The following is a 6,671-nucleotide window of genomic DNA, read 5'->3' on the forward strand; positions in this document are numbered from 1 at the left end:
ACTTGTGTACCCTGCCCACATCAGGGTTACTGGGGCCCCACCCTGGAGCCAGGCCTGGGGGAGGGACTCGCCAGCGAGCGTCTCATGGTTCCCGGCCGGGCCCAGCCCGAAGGAGTTACATGAGTCCCCCCTCCCATTGACCCACCACCGATGGGAGGGGCAGTAGTAGGGGTGCGGTGCATTGTGGATCGGGCAGTGTCCGAAGGCGTGGGCCTTGGCGTTCTGATCCTCGGTTGCTGAAACTGGCTTTTGGAACTTGGAACGTTACCTCACTGGCGGGGAAGGAGCCTGAGTTGGTGCGCGAGGTTGAGAGATACCGGCTAGATATAGTCAGGCTCACCTCAACACACAGCTTGGGCTCTGGGTCCAATCTCCTTGAGAGGGGCTGGACTTTTTTCTTTTCTGGAGTTGCCCATGGTGAGAGGCGGCAGGCAGGTGTGGGCTTTCTCATAGCCCCTCGACTCGGTGCCTGTATGTTGGGGTTTTCTCCGGTGGACGAGAGGGTAGCTTCCCTACGCCTTCGGGTTGGGGAACGGGTCCTGACTGTTGTCTGTGCTTATGCACCGAACAGCAGTTCAGAGTACCCAGCCTTCTTAGAGTCCTTGGGAGGGGTGCTTGAAAGTGCTCCTCCTGGAGACTCGATTGTCCTACTGGGAGACTTCAATGCTCACGTGGGCAACGACAGTGAGACCTGGAGGGGTGTGATTGGGAGGAATGGCCTCTCTGATCTGAACCCGAGTGGTGTTCAGTTTTTGGACTTCTGTGCAAACCACAGTTTGTCCATAACGAACACCGTGTTTGAACACAAGGATGTCCATAAGTGCACATGGCACCAGGACACCCTAGGCCGCAGTTCAATGATTGACTTTGTAGTCGTGTCAGCGGACTTGCGGTTGGCCTGTAGGACACCAGAGGCAGCTGGCAGGTATCGACAGGCCAATCTGCGACTTCAGTCGTTGCCAAGGCAAAAACACGGGTGTGGGAAGAGTTCGGTGAGGCCTTGGAAAGTAACTTTAAGTCAGCTCAGAAAAGATTCTGGCAAACCGTCAGGCGACTCAGAAGGGGAAAGCAGTGTGCCACTAGCACTGTATATAGTGGAGATGGTGTGCTGCTGACTTCGACTGAAGATGTCATTGGGTGGTGGAAGGAATACTTTGAGGACCTTCTCAATCCCACCAACACATTCTCCAGTGAGGAGGCAGAGTCTGGGGACACGGGAATAGGCTTGTCCATTACTGAGGCCGAAGTTGCTAGGGTAGTTAAAAAGCTCCTTGGTGGCAAGGCTCCAGGGGTGGATGAGAGTGGAATTCAGGAGGAGCAGTGTGGGTTCCGCCCTGGTCGTGGAACACTGGACCAACTCTTTACCCTCTCCAGGATTCTGGAGGGTTCATGGGAGTTTGCCCAACCAGTCCACATGTGCTTTGTGGATTTGGAGAAGGCATTCGACTGTGCTCCCCGGGGTATTCTGTGGGAGATGCTTCGGGAGTACGGGGTACATGGCTCTTTGCTACGAGCCATTCAGGCCCTGTACAAACAAAGCAGGAGTTTGGTTCTCGTGGCCGGCAGTAAGTCAGACTTGTTCCCAGTGAGAGTTGGACTCCGTCAGGGCTGCCCGTGGTCACCGATTCTATTCATAATTTTTATGGATAGAATTTCTAGGCGCAGTCAGGGGATGGAGAGTGTCCGGTTTGGTGACCTCAGGGTCACATCGCTGCTGTTTGCAGATGATATGGTCCTATTGGGCACATCAGGCCATGAACTTCAGCTTTCACTGGATCGGTTTGCGGCCGGGATGAGGATCAGTACCTCCAAATCCGAGGCCATGGTTCTCAGGCGGGAAAGGGTGGAGAGCCCTCTCTGTGTCGGGGATGAGCTCTTGCCTCAAGTGGAGGAGTTCAAGTATCTCGGGGTCTTGTTCACGAGTGATGGTACAAGGGAGCGGGAGATTGACAGGCGGATTGGTGCTGGGTCAGCAGTGATGCGGGCTCTTTACCGGTCTGTTGTGGTAAAGAAAGAGCTGAGCCATAAGGCAAGGCTCTCGATTTACTGGTCGATCTACGTTCCCACCCTCACCTATGGTCATGAGCTTTGGGTAATGACCGAAAGAACGAGATCACGAATACAAGCGGCCGATAGGGTGAGAAGTTCGATCATCTGGGAGGGACTCAAAGTAGAGCCGCTGCTTCTCCACGTCGAGAGGAGCCAGTTGAGGTGGTTCGGGCATCTTGTTAGGATGCCTCCTGGACGCCTCCCTTGGGAGGTGTCACAGGCAAGTCCACCGGGGAGGAGATCCCGGGGAAGACCCAGGACACGCTGGCGTGACTATATCGCCCAGCTGGCCTGGGAGCGCCTCGGAATCCCTCCCAGGGAGCTAGTGGAAGTGGGTGGGGAAAGGGAGGTCTGGGCCTCATTGCTCAGGATGCTGCCCCCGCGACCCGAACCCCGGAGAAGCGGAAGATGATGGATGGATGGATGGATGGATGGATGGATGGATGATTTGTAGTTCTCAGATTAAATATAAGACAATCCACTTGCATAAGGAAGGAGAAAGTCAGGAATTTCTATAACTGGAGTTCAAAAAATGATTAAAAGCTTCAGAATAAATCTTAGACTCCTAACAACCACCTGGAAGACCTGGTGGACACCAACACTGCCCCCATCAGATAAACAGCACTTAAAGCTTTCATCTTTGAGAGAGAGGAGAAAATCAAGCTGCTTCAGATCTGAAAACATCCACAGGTGTTTCTGTCCATCCTTCCACTGTGAGAAGACCACTCAGCGCTATGGGTCTGAAAGGATGTGTAGATGTTCATGAAGAACCTCACCGAGAAAAGGAGACGGACACCAAAGAAGCTGAACAATGGACTGACCACCCCAGAGTCCAGACCTCAACACCACTGAATGGGTTTGATTACTTCAGAAAATCATCAACCAGCTTCTAAGACTGAACTTTGGAGGTGTGGAAAACATCCCTGCAGGTTTATTAGAGAAACTGAGAGTGAGTCTTTGGAAAAGAATGGAAGAAAATGTAAATTTATAATCTGGAATAAAGGTAAATTTAATCTTAAATTACATCAGATAATCTGTTAATCATTTGAGTATCTGTAGATAATTTACTGAGGATTAATAATAAATAAAGTTTGAATTTATTTTCCTCTTTTTAACCGCAGAACTTTATTAGAAACCCTCTGTTGCTGGTGTCCAGTTAGTAACTGTAGATAAATCTGCTCATGCACAGTTTGTATTAGCCATCCTGTAGCACAGGGGTCGTCAATTGGTGGATGGTGGTCTAAACGCGGACCGAGCAGAGTATTTCAGTGGACCACACTGAGCACTTGAAAGAACATCAAAGACGATTAGCATCTATAATAAAATGCTCATGTTTGAGTAGCATACAAGCACCCTACACTATACCAATAAGAGTCCTTGGGCAAGATTCCTAACACCACCTTCGCCTACTTGTGTAAAATGATCAAATTGTAAGTCGCTCTGGATAAGAGCGTCAGCCAAAATGCCATATATGTAAATGAGCCAGCACGGCTTCTGTAGTTGTCCAGTGTTATGATTTATCCACACCCCCTTTTTCTAAGTCGCTTCTCCCTCAGGGTCGCAGGGGGGTGCTGGAGCCTATTCCAGTGGCCATCAGACGGAAAACATGATACACCCTGGACAGGTCGCCAGTCCAACGCAGAGCAGACAGACAGACACTCACACCTAGGGGCAATCTAGCATGTCCAATTAGCCTAACCGGAGGAAACCCACACAGACACAGAGAACATTCAAACTCCACACAGAGAAGACGCTGGTCACCCAGCCAGGGACTCGAACCCAGGCCCTCCTTGTTGTAAAGCGACAGTGCTACCCACCGCGCCACCGTGCCTCCCATAGTTTATCCAATCGTGCATTTACATAAAGGACTTAGCAAGAGTAGTAGCAAGAGGATACTGGGCCACCGTTGGCCTGCTGATGACAAAGCTGGTGGTCTTCTGGTGCTTTGCTCAGCACTTTCTGGGCGGCCCACAGGTGGTTAAGCACAATTTTACTTACCATCGCTCGCTTTCCACTCATAGTCCAAGTTACTTAATTTTCCTTCCTTCATTGTTTTAGTTATCCTTTGTAAATCTTCTTCTTCTTCTTCTTTCGGCTGCTCCCTTTAGGGGTCGCCACAGTGGATCATCTGCCTCCAGTTATCCTTTGTAAATAAGATTCGTAAATAATTTTAATCCAGCACAGTGTCAGTAACATCATTTTCTATGAAAGCATTTTACAGTAGACTTAGTAACTTTTTACTCTGTTGTATGAGATGTTTGTTTATTTTCTACAATAAAATCTGAAATTTTTTTTTTTGGAGATTAAAAACAAGTTAGAGGTTGTATGCAGCACAATAATGTGGGTCGCCCAAGGGTGGACCAGCAGTGGCAAACATTCATTTCCGTGTTTGACCCTCAACTGTGTTTTGGACCTCTTTGTGATGTCCTGCTCTGGATATCCTGTTTTCTGGTTATGACCTTGGACTGTTTGGACCATGATTGTTGAGTGAATCCCTTGGCCTCATCCCTCGAAATAAAGCTTTACCTTGGATTTCATCTGTGAGAGTCTGATTAATTCTGAGACCCTGACACTGGCAACTGTTGAAAGAGCCTACAATGGGCACATGAACGTCAGAACTCACCTCAGAGTGATGGAAGAAGGCCACCTGGTCTGATGAATCCCATTTTCCTTACTTAACATGGACAGCTGGGTATGTGTTTGCTGTTTACCTGGGGAACTGATGGCACCGGGATGCACTATGAGAAGAAGACAAGCTGGTGGAAGGAGTGTGATGATTTGTGTGATGTTCTGCTGGGAAACCACCTCCCTGAACATTGTTACAGAGCAGCTTTATGACAGTGGTATTCCCTGATTCCTCTTTCAGCAGAATGATATAACCTGCCACCCTGTTTAGGAATGGTTTGAGTAACAAGATGAAGACTTCACATGTTCTCCTGATCTCCAAATTCTCCAGAACTTCAATTCAATTGAGCATCTGTGGGATTCCCTGGAACAAAAAGTATAATCCACAGTGACTCCACCTTGCAACTCACAGGACTTAAAGAATCTGCTGCTGATGTCTTGGTGCACCTACAGAGGTCTTATCGAGTCCATGCATTGGCCGATCTGAGCTGTTTGGTGTCACGTGGAGGACAGCATATTAAGCAGGTGGTCACAAAGTTTGGGCTCAGCAGTCTCTTCTTTGAACAGTTAAGCATTTTAACATAACCGTAGTTACTATTCACTTTTGTAAGCCTGTTTATCCAGATCTTGTAAGCAAGTCCTGGGACAAGTTTTGGTTGAATAACACTACTCAGATGTGTGTTATTAATGTGCACCTATAAGGTAGATGTTTCCGATAAAACGGCCAATCAGTTAAAACGCTGTAAAGAAGTTCAGCGTTTTAAATGTGTTTTTTTTTTTTTTTTTGCTGCTATCTGCTGACATTTTATTCTATCCATGTGTAGAAACTGCTTGCACATGGCTGGAGAAACCATATTTGTAATAGAAAGGAGTTCTTTGTGCTCGTGTGTTATCCTAGAACACTGCATTTACCTAGCTAGCACTTCTGTCAGTGAGTATGACTCAATTCAAAAGTAACGAGAGAGTTTGCTGCGTGTGCGCAATGATCCCTAACTCACTCTAGCCGAGCAGACGTTTAACACCAAAGTCTGAACATATTTCTCTCTGACTCAAAAAACAGTCCCGTTGCAAAGCCTTTGTTTGCTATGCTGTAATTACCTTCAGTCGACTCTCTGCGTGTTTCTGTAATCCCGAAGTGTCTCTGTCCTGTTTGTTCATGGATTTAAGCGGCACATTCTGAGTGAGGAAACCCAGAATTCAGATAATAGAGGTAAACAGACAATGGAGAAATAATTTAGAGAGACAGAGAGTGAATTAAGTCACAAGCTGCTTATAGAAGCACTTTTATGTTTGAATGTTATTTTGGTTCTGGTTGACTTTTATTTCCCTGCTTTGATCCTGGTTTAATCCCATGTTTTGTCACACATATGCCCGCATAAAAACTCTGACATATCTATTTCAAACGTAAGACAGCGTTCCTGCCTAATGGTGTGTGCAAAATTGTCAGCAGCCCTGGTCAAACAACATATTCTGAAGATCCTTAACATGCTTTAAACATCTTGTTACTGCTTGACCTAAGTGCAGCCTTTGACACAGTGAGTCATTCCATTCTCCTGTCAAGGCTGCATCAACTGGGCATTGATGGTACCGCCCTGGACTGGTTTACATCCTACCTGACCAATAGGCAGCAGTTTATCACCCTCTCCGTTCATACTTCCTCTACCTCTGCTGTCTCTCAAGGGGTCCCACAAGGAGTCCCACAAGGATCCGTCCTCGGACCTCTCCTTTTCATTGTATATATTTTTCCCCTTGGACACATACTACGTCGATACAATCTTGATTTTCACTGTTATGCAGACAACACCCAGATTTACCTCAACACCAAGTCATTTCAAAATCCACCCCTCTCTCACTTAGAAACCTGCTTATCTGAAATCAAGAGTTGGATGAAACATAACTTTCTTATGTTAAATAGTAGCAAAACAGAACTCATTCTCATTGGATCCAAATCCACCCTCACAAAAACTCCTCCTCTCACACTTTGCATCGATGATGTA

The sequence above is a fragment of the Pygocentrus nattereri genome, chromosome 11 (genome assembly GCF_015220715.1).
Source record: "Pygocentrus nattereri isolate fPygNat1 chromosome 11, fPygNat1.pri, whole genome shotgun sequence".
NCBI lineage: Eukaryota > Metazoa > Chordata > Actinopteri > Characiformes > Serrasalmidae > Pygocentrus > Pygocentrus nattereri.